This window comes from Triturus cristatus, chromosome 12 (genome assembly GCF_964204655.1).
Source record: "Triturus cristatus chromosome 12, aTriCri1.1, whole genome shotgun sequence".
NCBI lineage: Eukaryota > Metazoa > Chordata > Amphibia > Caudata > Salamandridae > Triturus > Triturus cristatus.
The window spans coordinates 328571677-328587783 of NC_140595.1; positions in this window are offsets into that span (position 1 = coordinate 328571677).

The window sequence follows — 16107 nt, forward strand, 5'->3', positions numbered from 1 at the left end:
AAGTTCGTATATCTATTCCTTCCTTCCCCTCTAGAACTCCCAGTACCCTCAGATTATTGCGCCACTGCCAATTCTCACTTTCTTCCAGTTTCCATTGTATGTCCGTAATACGTTCCTCTTGTTCCTTAGCTTGGCCAAGGTTCTCGGTGACTTCAGTCTCTACCAGAGTAACTGGAGTTTCGAGTTCTGCAAGTCGCTCACGTATAGTATTGCATACTTTTGTCAACTTCCGTACTGCTCCTTGAACGTTCCGTGCAGCATTCTGCGCTTTACGAGCATCTGCCCTCGTTTCGTCGCGATGTTGTATTATTGTCTGTAAGACAGTCTCTAGTGTCGGGGTTTGTGAGCCAGAAGTATCTTGAGATACTATACTTTTGGTAAGTTTACCTGGATCGGAGAGAGAATAATCCCATTTCAAGTTTGCTGGCCTTTGTGTATGATGACCGGGTTTTTTACCACTAGTCCGCTGAGCAGTCATATAAAGAGAATCTCCGGTGTTCGCCAAATCACTTTCGTTTTCAATTTCATCATCAGTTGATATAATTGAGGATCCAGAGTCATTGGCTGACCACTCAGGGCCATCAGACAGAGAGAAGAAGCAATCATTAGGGTCTGCCTCTGCTTCTAAATGTATTAGCGATCCCCCCAGAGGGTTTTGTTTTATCTTTTTTGGTTGGAGTCCCATATGACGCCAGATCTACTAACTCTGTGTCAGTAATAGTCAGTGCCATATCTGTTTTGACTTCATAAATTTTCTCCTGACAGTTATGCCCCATTGATGTCTTGCTGTACCTCTGCTCATCCCCCGCTATACCCTGTAATACATCTGCATTCTGAATGAGTTCAGGACTTACTTCTCCTCCAACAGATGATTTAGTAAGCAGAGTCTCCCCCTCAGCTGCTACAGTATCCTTGCCCGGCGGGACCGCCTCACTTTCAGTCTCAGCACCTCCTGTGATTTTGGCTGTGGCCTGTTTGTCAGGCTGTTTGTCCTCGAGAGCAGAAGCACGCAGCATTTCCAATACAGAGCCACCCGGCACCCATCGTCCCAGCGAGGCCCCGCCTCTTCCCCTGACTGAGACCAGCTCCCTGTCCTTCTCTGGAGCCGGTTTAGTTGTATGCAGCGTCCGGCGACCGCCCCGCTTTGATTCGGGGGCCGCAGAGTCCATCGCCGCTCCAGTCCTTCCCCTGGACGAGGCCGCCACTTTTGGAGCCATTCTTGTCGGTACTTTTCGCAGGCAGCGCCGGCAGCCGGCAAACACGAGCACGCGTTCAACCAGCGATGCCAGTACCGTGATATTCCCCCGCAGCCAAACCTCCTCAGAGCTGCTCCGGAGTCCCAGACCGGCGCTCACCACCGCGTCCCAGCTGAGTAGGTTGGCAGGCATTTACATGGTGAGTATTGTTTAGTTCTTCTTTAGACCAATTCCCTCAAAGATTTGATTCACTGTGCTTGGATCGACATGTCTGCTCCAGCGACCTTAACCGGCCGCCATCTTGCCCCTTGACCTGAGAAGCATGGGCCATTTACAAAGCCTATTTAGTGAGTTGCAATTTATTTGCGACTCGCTAAATAGGTTTTGCGACTCGCTGTTAGGAAGGGGTGTTCCCTTCCTAATAGCAAGCAGAAGCACATGAATCAATGTTTTGCGACTGTAATTGTGGTTGCAAAACACTCACAAATTACCACCCTCTTCGAGAGGGAGGAAATGCACTCGCAAAAAAGAAGGATTCCCCCTTTGCAAATGCAAGGGAAAATATTTTTTAAAGGCAGGCAGTGGTCCCAAGGAACGAAAACTTTTCATTTTTTTCTTTTTTAAATGCATCCCGTTTTCCTTTAAGGAAAACAGGCTGCATTATTAAAAAACTGCTTTATTTAAAAGCAGTACCAGACATGGTGGTCTGCTGGGCCCAGCAGGTCATCATACCTGGTAGGGCCTGCCATTCCCAATGGGGTCGCAAATTGCGAAAGGCTCATTAATATTCATGAGCCTCTCAATTTGCGACCCCATTGGGAATCGCAAACAGTGTCTGAGACACTGTTGTACATTGCATTTAGCGCCTCGCAATTTGCGACTCGCAATTTGTCACTAATTGCGAGGTGCTAAATCCAATGGTAGTACATCTGGCCCCAAATCAGCGCTGAGCAATATTTAGAACATGTTTACCTATCTAAAGTTTCTTAATTACATTCTTCAACTACATTAAGTCTTTTATTTCTCTCAACTACATTTTGTAAAATGTACACTCTCATTTACATCTCGTATAATATAGACAAAAAATGTATAAAGTACTTGTTTCTAAACACAATTTTCCAAATGCAATATGAATTAGCTCAAACAATAATCCATACACTAATCATTCACATCTTCCTAATAGGCCGAATAATGTTTCGGAAACCTTTGTATTGAAAATATCCCAAATAAACTCGTTAATTCGTGTTCACATCTTCCCAATAGGCTGAATGATGTTTTCAAAACTTTGGCATCAAAAATATCAGATATGAATTTGGTAATTCGTGAGGCAACCTACATTTGAATTTCAAATTGGGCATCATTGCATTGTGTCCATCCTTTAATGCACTATAAATACACAGTATAGTGTCCAGATGTTGTAGTAGGTCCATCATGGAAAATAATAGCCAGTGCTTTAAAAGTTCTTCCTGAAATTGATACTTGACTTCCCACAAAACTTTTAATTTTGGTTTCTAATTTTCTTCCATTTGCTGTACAACTTTGTAGCATTAAAATGACATATTTTCCAAATCTTTCCATATATAATGTTGACAACATTTCTGATTTACAATGAGAACATTTCATATCTGGATTAGCTGTTTATTCTAATCTGTTAAAAGATACTGATTTCCAATCTGGTATCATCAAGTATATGAATTGTTCAGTGTCTATTTCAGCGGTAGAAGAAAATGAACACTCTTCACATTTATGATCCCATCTGTAACTTCGTCCAAAGGAATTTTCAATTTCTATTCCTTTATCTTCCAATACTCCAAGCATAAACATAAGAAATTCCTGAGCATCTTGCTGTATATTGAGTGTAAATTTCAATGAACCAGTACGTATATCCAAAAGATGCTGAATTCCAGAAGCAGTATGGATTTTACTTCTGTCAGTTACCAACTTTTGAAAAATATAATGTAGTAAAGGACAGAATCTTTTTTCTTGATTTTCCATAATTTCATGATGAAGATCTTCTAGATAAAACACAACATTCACAATTAGCATAGCAGTTGATACCGGAACTATTTTCTAACTGGTATCCTACAATATCATCAACAGTGTCCATTTTCATTTTCTTTGCACCTTCATGATTCTCTTGAATTGTTTTCTTTTTTTGAATCTCAGTAGAATGTTTGTCATATTTCCATTTTGGACACACTACATGCTTCTCATATACGGGATATTCACCTAAATAAGGAGCATAAACTCTTCTTAAACGATTGTACTCTCTTACAGAATTTGGATCAGCACTAATCCTTTTCTTATCAAAGTCAATCAAATACAAACCAGATAATGTTCTTACTTGAGATGATGCAATGTATGCTATGCCCTCTTTAAACACTGTACTTCCTATATTTACCAAAGCACTGTATACACATAAACCTTGAGATTTATGAATGGTTACTGCATATGCTAAACAAAGAGGAACCTGTTTTCTATAAACATACAAGTCTTTTACAAGCAAAAAATGAACAGCACAACGTCCAATCTGTTTTACCTCTTCAATATGTTCAAATTTAACCTTCAAAAAATCTATTCCATCTCTGTTCTGAAAATTTACAAAATCAACAACTTTTCCCATTGCTCCATTTACTAAACCTTCTTCTACATTCAAATAATGCTGCAAAATTACCCGACAGTTTACACACACATATGAAGTCTTTTCTAAACCTGCAGTCTTAGATACAGACTTTTCCAAAGAATCCAATTTTGACTGTAATTTCTCTGAGAGAAGAATAGTAACTCCTTCAGCTTCCATTTTCACTATTGGTTGTTTTTCCAGTTTCAAAAGTTCTTGATTGAATGTAGAACACTCTTGCAGTGTAGGCATTGGGCAAACTATAGACTTCTTTTCTCCAATTTTTGGTATATTATTTCAGGTGCTACGTTTTCGTTTGTAAACAAGTTCCTTAGTAGCCAACTTTGTAAAGCTTGTTTACCATGTTTTATCAAAACACCAATTCTTATATCTTGAAGAATGTTTCCATAATGTTCATCACTTGCTTGTCGCATATTCTTAATAAGTTCTTTATATTTAAAATGAGACCAAATCTTCACATTTCCAATACTTCCCAAAGATTTCCAAGTGTCTTCATGGACAATTGTTTTAAAAACTGGTTGCCCTTTCACAGTAGTAAGTTGCAGTAGATCGCCATATACAATTACATGTTTTCCTTCAAACAGAACAGCATAATCTGTTTTTAAAATCTGTTGCATTCTTAAATGTACAAAGGCAAGCATTAACTTTGAGACCAAGCTCACCTCACCAATGATTAGAAGTTTAATTTTCTTTAGTACTTTTGAAACTTCATAACAAGCTTCTCCAGATAGCTTCTGCTACTCCAATTTATTTTCATGCTCAACTGGTAGCAAGAGTAATCGACGTAAAGTAATCCCTTTAATGTTGTGTGCTGCTAATCCAGTTGGAGTTGTTACAACGCAAGATAAATATAATTCAGTAGTTTTGTGTAGATAACTGGTCAAAACTTTAATTAAGAAACTTTTTCCTGACCACTGAATTATTTTCGAATAGGTTTAAAATGATATGCATTGGCATTATTTTTTTTTCATGCAGCAAAACTATGCTGTATCTGTCCTGTCACTTGCTGACATATTACTTTTCTTTTTCAATATTTAGTTCTTCTTCCAAGTTTCCCAACTCAATAATATCCTGTTGTGCTTGTTGCATTGCCGTTTCTACTTCATTCATGACTATTGCTGCTTCATTTTCAATAATTGGTTGTCTTAGTGAATCCTGACTTAGTGGAGCAGAACTTTGACTATCTTGAGTACTGTCTCTAGCTATTTCAGCTACAATAGTAGTTTCTTGTTCAATCTCTTCATTTAATATTTGTAGATAAGTAAGAAAAAGTGTGCATTTAATGGTATCTTTATATGAATTAAAAGAATCTTCATAACAGTCAAAATCTCCAAGTAATTCCATTTTACTACGCCACAGGTTGAAGAGTTGCAGAAGTGCTAAATAGAAACATTTCCTTTTATCTGGAGTTTCGCAACTGAGTTTTCTATGGTTAATAAGACTTCCTTTGGCATGTTTTACCAGACATCCATCACATCCAATTACTGCATAGTTTTCTTCATTTATAATTTCTGTAACATTTCTCTTAAAGCTGTATTGTTGCAGTACTTCATAGAGACATTGATTTTTCAGATGTGAACTCCTTTTGGGATAGTACGTATCCAACATATTAGTTTTAACAATATCAGTACTTTCTGGTTCATTCAATGCTTAGTATTCCATTTTTTGTAGAGATTTCAATACTCTATTTCGTGTGGTGGCAAGACCTAGACTTACCCAAATGATTCCTCCTGACTTTTTAATATAAACTGGCAGAGCTCAAATGATCCGAACATTCATAGTGTCCAATCTCTCGATAGAAAAGCATTTTTAAGCTGAAGCTGTACAATTTGTTACTAACACTCTTCTCTTGTGAAATTTCTTCCCACATTTCTTTCAACTCTGTCTTTTCAGATTTCGTGATATATGATGTAACATAGTGAGCAACATCAATTTAATTATCTGCAAAATACTTGTTATCCATGTTTGCATTCCACATTGTCAAAATCACTGGATTGTAGTCATTAAAACACTTTGAATCTTCAGTTCTTTTTATGTTGTATATATTCTTCAGAGATTTTCGAGTTATTGAATGTCTTACTGCTGACATAAAACTATTGACTCCTCCTTTTGAAATTATTGGACGTGGGAATCCAAAACATTTTGTTTAAACTTTTCCCTTTGACTTGTATTATTTTTCACATCGATGACTTTGAAAACGTAAAACTTGTTGTCTTAAGCTGTTTTCTTCTACTCTTTTTGGAATGGCACAAGTAACATGCTCTTCGATGAAAGACAAAAAACTTTCATCTGTATCAGTTCCAAATTTTGGTGCATTCTTGATCCATAATAGCATGTGTATATGAGGAGCACCTCTGGCTTGGTACTCCTTTCTCCAAAAGAAATCAGTAACTTCTCCAAGAGGTGAATTATTTTTATTGCAGATAAAAGACATCATAGCTTGAAACCTATCACTAAAATATCTGCAAATATTCACAGGATCCAAGGAACACAGTTCTCCAGCTGTCTTCAATTCAATGCTTTTTACATACAAATTTGCTTTTCTTAGAAATTCAAGTAATTCGTACCATGCATATTCAGCACAGCTAAGTGTTAGAAACCACGTAGGGGGTACCTATGTTTCTTAACATACATTTAAGTTTGCCGTGACAACGATACCAATACTCATTGGTACCACGTTGACACACCATCGAATTAATTAACTGAGATTCTAAATGATTGTTTCTTTGTTGAACTTTGTCTATAACTTCCATTGCAGAAACATGCGTAGGATGAACTCCTGTTTTTATTATGTGGTTCACTGCATATGAAAGTCCAGACAAGTCACTTTCAAATATATATGGCCAGTTCTAAACTGGGGTGGCATGGTGAGCAAAAAAAACGATGGATTTAGGCCCTTTCTAGGAGTGCATCAGTAGTATCAGAGTGAGTAGTTAAGAGCATGGGTAGTGTCTGACTGAATCTCTTAGTGGGATAGTAGTGCCTGGGTGATTTCAAGAATATATGGTTAATGTCTGAGGGATGACATGGCATGCATGTGTCTGTGCTTTTTCCTAGTGGTATCATATATAAAAGCAACATACAGTTACATGTAACTAAAATTGTATACCCCTAACATCTGTTTAGACATAACACGTGAGAGAATACATGTGCACCCAGACACATACCTCACTCATAAGACTAAAAAGTCTCTTAAACTTGACAGACTACACTTTCCATTTTTAAAGAGATACCTAAAATTATGCGGTATACTTGAAGTGTACATCTTAATAGACCAATACAAGCTAACCTAATCACTAATCCCTCTGCCAACATGCCTAAATCCTCACTTTTGGGCTGCAGCTTCACTATTCAGCAACTACTCAGAGTGTTGGGCCTCGCCAAATACAAAGCAGCAACTTTTTCAATGTCTCTGTTAAAAGACTCACAATGTTCCAGAGATCATGCATGCAAGTGTCTGTACCTTTTAAAACTGGCATCATATATCAAATAAACATACAAATAGGTGGGTAGTGCCTGAGAGAATGGATGACTGGATGGGTAGCACCTGAGTGAATAGTTCAGTGCAAGAGTACTGCCTGGATAATTGCATGAGAGCAGCAGTATCAAATGGGCGATTAGAACAGTGCAGGGAAAATGTCCTTAAACAAACCATGATGTCAAGACTAACACATGGTTGAAGACAAGAGTCTATGAGTAGTGCATGAAAGAATAGGAAAGTGCATGGGTACTGCCTGATTGATTCTATGACTGCAGTGGTAGTAAGCAGATGATTGTATAACCGTATGAGAAGTACATGAGAGAAAATATGAATGTAAAGCTAATGCTTGAGACATTCTATCAGTGCACCAGTAGTACCTGAGTGAGTAGATAAGAGCATGGGTAGTGCCTTACTGAATCGTTGAGTGGGATAGTAGTGCCTGCATGATTACACAAATTTATAGTTACTGTCTGAGGGATAACATGGCATGCACGTGTCTGTGCCTTTTCCTAATGGCATGATATGTAAAAGAACCATACAAATACATGCGTACCAGTGTTTTACACCTCTACCATCTATTTAGTCATAACATGTGACAGAATACATGTGCACACAGACACATAGTTCAGTCATAAGACTAAAAAGTCCCTTAAACTTGACTGAGTGCACTTCCCCTTTTAAAGAGACACCTCAAATGATGCGGCATACTCGAAGTGTACATCTCCATAGACCAATACCAGCTAAGCTAATCACTAATCACTCTGCCAACATGTCTTAAACCTCACTTTTGACCTGCAGCTTCACTATTCAGCAACTACTCAGTCTTGAGCCTAGTCAAATCCAAAGCAGCAACTTTTTCAATGTATCTGTTAAAAGTCTCACCATATTCCAGAGAGCATGCATGCATGTGTCTGTACCTTTTATAAGTGGCATCATATATCAAAGAAACATAAAAATAGATGGGTAGTGCCTGAGAGAATGCATGACTAGATGAGTAGTGCCTCAGTGAAAAGTTCAGTACAAGAGTACTGCCTGGGTAATTTTCAGAAAGCAAACACTAACCCTTCTACCATGTTACTATCTACAAACTATTTCAAAAATCATTTCATTACAATAATACAAAGTACAATAGAGAGCGGTACATTTCATAACATATTTCATACATTGCATTTGTCTTACAATTTCCACACTTGGATTTTTTTTTTAAGCAAAAAAATCACTAGAAACAATAAAGCAGTGCAGAATATTTTATATAATGCACCTTACAAATTGGTTACTCACATTTGAGGTAGTATTGCAGAATACCAAATATCAGAAAGATTTTCTTTTCCACACCAGAAATGTAATGCACTTTTCTCAGAAAGGTAAAACCAGAAATGGCAAACATTGCCTCTCTTTTTGCACTCAAATAATGTAAGTCAGCTGAGAGACCTCCTGTACACGTGCTCCACTCTGAACCTCTGTCAATTGGTGTCCAGCCCTACCCATCAGAAGGGACGCATTCTGGACTTGGTTTTTGCCAATCCAGTCACCACAAAAGTCTTTAATATAATGCCCCTGAACTGGACTGATCATTATCTTGTCCTCCTAAGTATCGTGCTGCCCAGCCACAGGAATCTGCCTAGCCAGCGAAATTTCCACAGGATGGACAGAGAATGGGACAAATTGGCAAGGGCTGATTCTATAACTACATCTCTTGATGTTAATCTCTTCTCCCCCGATAAGTCCGTGGAGGATAATTATAGGTCCTTCACGGAACATATCACTAAGCTTTTAGACCATTGTATCCCTATAAAACCTTTAAAGAGGGCAAGGAAAAGATCAGCGCCCTGGTACAATGAGAAATTACATCTTCTTAGACTCTCTCGCAGACAAGCAGAGAGGAAGTGGAGAAGAAATTATTCGGAAGAAGATAAAAAAGATCTTAGACTAATACAATTGCAATATAAAGCTCTTATTCTGAGATCTAAGGCAGACTTCTATGCCAACTCCATCACTCAGGCTTCTAATGGATCTAAGGCCCTCTTTAAGATCGTTAGGGACCTCTCCAACCCAGACTGCATGAACAACAGAGTCGCCCCCTCGCAAACCTTGTGTAATGAAATCGCCTCCTTTTTTCAGGAAAAGATCTCTAATATTGTGAACAAATTGCAGGACAACACTCAGAACAGTCCGGAGGATATAACCAGCCTGGCTGATGGAGATCAAGAACCAACTGCTGTCCTAGACAGTTTTCAACCTCTTTCTCCTGAAGACTTCGACATCCTGACTAAAAGCGTGTCGTCTGGCTCTCCTTTAGATCCTCTTCCTCATAAAATATGGAAGCTGTATGGACGTAACACTTTTCCCTGGTTAAGGATGATCTGTTACCAATCCCTGCTGGCCGGATCCGTTCCTGTCTGCTGGAAGCTTGCAGTAGTAACCCCTCTGATAAAAAAGCCAAACCTGGACCCTCTGGTCCCAGCTAACTTCAGGCCCATTTCTCTCCTGCCTTATCCGGTGAAAGTACTGGAAAAGTCTGTAAGTAAGACTTTGTCTCAATTTTTGGAGGAGAATTCCTTGCTAGATAAGGATCAGTTTGGTTTTCGCCCTGGCCACGGAACTGAAACAGCGCTAACCACCATGCTGGACCACCTCCGAATGCGTGCCGACAAAGTGAACGCCATGATTTTGGTGCTTCTTGATATGTCGGCAGCATTCGATATGGTGAGCCACCCTGTCCTGTTAGAGAGGCTGAGACAGCTAGGCGTAAAGGGTAGAGCACTACAATGGTTTCATTCCTATCTAGAAGACAGACAGCAGGTTGTTACCCTACCACCGTTCTCCTCCAGCAGGTCTCCAGTTGTGTACGGGGTGCCGCAGGGGTCCGCTATCAGTCCCATTCTCTTTAACATCTACCTGCGGCCCCTGTTCCCGTTAATTAAATCTTTCGGAGTCAGCGTGGTGAACTACGCTGACGATACGCAACTGGCCTTCTCTTTGGAAGGGGCCGATGCAATATCCATGGACTGCTTCCATCAGTGCATGAACCAGACCACGAATTGGCTCAGAAGGAACTCTCTTCAGTTTAATAGCGGCAAAACTGAGGTGGTCTTCTGTTCGCCATTCAGGATCCCCAAACACCTCCCTCCTGACTTTTGTCTTACACCAGAGGAAGGACCTCTCACACCAGTCAAGAAGGTTCGCATTCTTGGGGTGATCTTCGACGACGATCTTCAGATGGTATCCCAGGCTAGTAAGACTGCCAACGTCTGCTTTGCCTTGTTGCGGGTACTTCGGAGTATTATTCCTCTGCTCCCCAGGGAGTCGCGAGCTACGGTGGTCCGCAGCACGGTTTTGAGCAGACTTGATTACTGCAACTCCCTCTATCTGGGCGCTCCGCAGTATATTCTCCAAGGTTTGCTGAGGATTCAGTCAGCCGCAGCTAAGCTAGTGCTTGATAGGTGTCGTCATTCTTCGTCGGCCACAGCACTAAAGGATTTACACTGGCTGCCTGTGAGGGAAAGGGTTGTCTTTAAGTCTTTGTGCATAACTTTTAGAGCAATACATGGGCTTGGCCCAGTCCCTCTTCGGGACAGGTTTGCTCGCTATTTACCAACTAGGCAGCTCCGCTCCTCTTCAGCTGGTCTCTTGGCGATCCCGAGATTCAAGCGTACTAGGGTAGGCGGAAGATCTTTCAGAATAGTAGCATCCGGCCTGTGGAACAAGCTCCCCGCAAACCTGCGACAGTGTAACTCTCTACTTGAATTTCGCAAGGGACTTAAGACCTGGCTATATTCTATAGTTTAACTTCAGTAGGTTTCTCTCTCTGACTCTCCCTCTGTCACCATTTGATGATGTCCTTCACTCTAAAGCGCCAAGATGCCCGTAGGGCGATAGCCGCGCTATAAAAGTTTCACATCAATCAATCAATCAAGTATCAAATTGCATTGCTTTCATCAGTATTTCAAATTCTAAAACACATTTCTATTGGTTAGACATAGTAACCCTTTCTAACCGTCTTCAAATGGTGCCCAAACTGCTTTCATAATTTTCTTGAGTCGCGACTCCACTGCGTTGGAGCCTCAAACCCACATGGCAGTTCAAAAACCTATTTTTAATAATACTAGTATAGTGTTTCAGTAACATACTACTTCTCCACATACTACTCTCTTAGAAAACATTTATTTACTAATTTTTCACTTATATTTAAGTATCCATTTCACATTTTAGGTCCACAGTTAAGTTTCAACCCTTCCCCCATTCTACTTAATGCCAGTTTTCATAGTAACAGTTCATGGAACAGTCAACTGTACTGGCAGGTCACAAGTTAGCCGGACTTTCAAGTTCAGCACACAAGCTTACTAATGCAAACAATGGGTGTGGTTGACTTGTGCATAATATTACCTTATGGTATCTACTGTACCTTTAAAACATTTTCTAATAACGAATCACAAACATGATATCTCAGCAAACTAACATGCATCCTATATTTGAGCGCACAATCTTGATGAACAGCCAATCATTTATCAGCTTTTTAAAAAACAACATGTTCTCCACCATTTTAGATACCTCTCATTCTGCCAACTGACTACCTCAGCTACAGACATATTTTCATTCCTTCCAGACATCTCTTTGAGATGCTCACTGTGTAGATTGTAGGGCACAGCTATGTGTTCTGGTGCAAAAGGTATGCTGAACAGAGAGGTATTGACAAAAACCTAGGTTTGCAAATTGTGGACACTAAATGGATTGCACAGAGAGGATTAAAGTAGCACCAATTGTTGCCTTTGGTTAAAATCTTTTTGCATCCCCAACCCCCTGACCTCATGATTGAGCACTGTGGTGACCTTGGCACATTGAATGGGGTAGGGCTGGAAATGCTAATGAAGGATACCTTCGCACAATTGATGTTACTTTTGCCTCAAACTGTCTTTCTATTCTCTAATATATGTCAAATACAGAAATGGAAATGGTCAAATCAATTCTGTCCGCAGTTTGAGAAAGCTAGGAAGAATGTCAATAAAGCTGTTTCTGCATACCTCACAGATCATAGAATGGGGTCCATCTATAAAAACAATCTACGTTTTGATATGAACGACATCTACAGAAGTGATGGAGTGGAATTCACAGATCAAGGAAAGGTCTTTCTCAACAACCTAAAGCTATGCATCCGCATTTACATGTAGCTACAACAAACTCATATTGAAAACAAGGGTTCTTTTTAGAGCCACCCTATAACCCAACAGTCAATCTTACTTTTAAAAAAACATACATACTCTTTTTTAATTTTGCCTGGAGTCGTGAACCCATTGCGATTACACGGGGGGCAGCGCTGAGAGCCACAATGGGGTTGCGACTACGGGCACGCGAGAGAAAAAAAAGTCCGCATTCTCATTATTCAAACTCTGCCTCGTGGACTCTATCCCCCGAGGCCTAGACATTTTGTACATAAAAAAAACACATTTACCCCTCCCTAAGGGCTTTTATTTTGCCCTGGGGACCCCATCACTCAGGGCCTGCCCTCATGTTGGCAACCGCGGGTGGCCCCAATGCCCCCACGGTCCCAGCTGGCTCCCCACCTCCTATGGGACATGGCATTGCTTTTTTGGACAAGGGGAGCTGCAAACATGAGGCTCCCCTTGTCCAAAAGCAATTCTGCTTTGCTTCATGGAAGTGAGAGCAGTTTTCCTGCTCTTGCTTCCATGAAGCAAAGCAGATGTTTGCTATGGCAGGGTGGGAGCAGTGCTTTGTATTTTTAAAAGATTTTCAGCAGGATTTGCACATCCAGCGAGAATTCCGGTGAAAAAACTAAAAATAAAAAATGCTTTTTTTTGCCCTGGGGTCCCTGTGGGACCCCCTGACCAGGCCTAGGGGGTCAGGGTGTTTCTACACTGCCCCCTTTTCTTTTTTTTATCAATTAATTCCCTTTTTTATTCTGGTTTGGTTTTACCAAGTCACAAGATGGCTGCCAACACTTCTTGGTTTGGAGTGTTGATAGCCAATTAAAATGAAGCTCGTGATCGGGAGGGTTCGCGAATCCACCGCGGTCACCAGATATCGATATTTTTTAGTTTTAAATTTCTCAGGGACTACTGAACGGATTTCCACCGTTTAAAGCAGAGTGCACTCTGGAACAACAGCTACCTCTCTGCGGGGTAATTCTGATCAGCAGTTGGGGCTGTAGTCACAACAAAAGTTCCTATGGAAATTAAAATGGAGAAAACGCATTTTGGGAACCCCCTTTATTCTCAGCCCCCGCTTGACAAATCACGTCAAAACTTTTAAGACAGGAGCTGACCAGACTGCCCCATTAGTTTTGAAAATTTCACGAAAATTCGTCAAACGGCGCCAAAGATATTGGCAAATCCAAAAATGCTTTTCGTATGGAAACTAGGTCCTAACTATAACTACCTACTGGCGACTGCCAGTAGGTAATATATATGTATATATATTCACTGAAAAAAACATAGGTTTTCAGAGACGTTATAGTTAGAAATTAGCATTTAAAAAACCTTAGAAAGTCATAGAAAAAAACATAGGTTTCAGGGGTATTATAGTTAGCTGGCCATTTCACTCGTACAAAACCATAGAAATTCCTCCGTTATAGTTAGTTCTGCTGACTATAACTCGCGCGCCCGCAATGCACTGCTAATGATGTCACATATTGCATCATTCATGACATGGTCAGTGACATCACTGATGACATCACTGATGACATCTCAAATGACACCACTGATGACATCACTGATGATATCATCCAGTGAATGTGGTTTAGTTTGAAATCTAAATATGTATTATATATATACCAATCTGTATTGAAGATTGAGTGGATATATAACTGTCTGGATGGAGGATTTAGTAGCTGTCTGACTGTCTGTTTAAGTGAGTAATTAAAAGTGTCTCACTTAATACATGGATTAGTAACTAAACTATGTGAATGTGTGCATGACTGTCTCTGTTGTTGTAACATGCTGCATCAGTTGGTCACTAACTACATGAGTGTGTATATTAGTTATTGATTAGTTGGGTGAGTATTTGTATGGAACACTGAGTTTGTGTGTGGTTGGATGGTGTGTGTGTAACTCTGCATAGATGTGTGAATGGTTGATTGACTAGGTGTATAGGTTTAAGAGTGCATGTGGAAACAGTTGTTTGGGTGAATGAGTGTATTTATTTGTGTGTTGGTGAGCGAATATAAGTTTTAGTTGTACATCTTCAACAAAGTAAAAAAATAAAAGGCAATATGTGAGAGTTGGTGTATATACATGTGTATGTGTAAGAGTCAGTGATTGTGAGAGTAACTATATGAATGAGTGTATAATTGTAATGGTGTTTTTTTAACATATTAACTAGGAGTTACTATGTGTTTGAATAAATGAGGTGTTGTTGGAAAATTGTGTAAGTGAGCAAATGTAAGTGTGATAACAAAATTTCATGAGTGAGTAGGATGACTGCATATATATGTGTATAAGTGCATTTGATAGTGTTCTATTAATTAGTGACTGTATGTATAAATGATTCTGTTGTTGAATGGGTAGTTGTGTGTGTAGACTTAGGAATCAGTGAGTCTGTATGTAGTAACTGGTATTGGTGTGTCAATGGTTTCAAATATGGTAAAAAGTATTTTACAGTGAGTGATGAAAGGTTATAGTAGTGTATGATGAGGTGTATCAGATTGTCATGTGGATGATGTCATCAGTGATGTCATTTGAGATGTCATCACTGATGTCACTGACCATGTCATAAATGATGCAATTTGTGACATCATCAGCAGTGCATTGCGGGCGCGCAAGGTATAGTTAACAGAACTAACTATAACGGAGGAATTTCTATGGTTTTGTACGAGTGAAATGGCCAGCTAACTATAATACCCCTGAAACCTATGGTTTTTTCTGTGAATTTCTAAGGTTTTTTAAATGCTAATTTCTAACTATAACATCTCTGAAACCTATGTTTTATTGAGTGAATTTCAAAGGTTTTTTAAATGCAAATTTTTAAGTGTGATAGTAGTTACACCTACTTTTTTTGCACTGATTTTCAACAGTTTTTAACTGTTTATTTATAAATGTTTTATTCATTAAATAACATATATTTTTCTAAAAATTGCAAAGAAAAATAGCCCAAAAAATTCAAACTGAAATATTGATTAATTTTCTTGTTTTCATTTTTTATTTTAATATAGTTATATTATTTTCTTTAAAAAAATTAAACAAAAATGTCAGAGTCACGCTCTCAAAGTGTACACATCACGGTGGGTGCGCGCATTCTAGCCACCATTTTAGAAAAGTCATGAAGGATCTGAGTACGGTGTGCGACGGCTGCGTGTTTTTCAGTTACATCATATACATTTAATATTACGTGATGTGCGCGATTGGTATGCGACCAGTCCGCGACTCAAAAAATTATGTTCCAAAATGAAATGTATGTGTTTTTAATATACATATTAGGCCAAGAGATTATCTAAGATATTCATAAAAATAATATATTTGTACTTATAATAAACTTACATTATTTGTAAATTTATTTTCGCGAAGTTGGGTGCGTGCATCGTGAGTGCAGAGAACCAGGTCAGCAGAGCTGCTGTAGAGCCAGAGAAACCAGGTCAGCAGAGCCGTTGTAGAGCCAGAGAACCAGGTCAGCAGAGCTGCTCTAGAGCCTAAGAAGCAGGTCAGCAGAGCTGCTCTAGAACCAGAGACTAAGGTCAGCAGAGCTGCTCTAGAGCCAGAGACCCAGGACAGCAGAGCTGCTCTAGAGGCCGAGAACCAGTTCAGCAGAGCTGCTGTAGAGCCAGAGAAACCAGGTCAGCA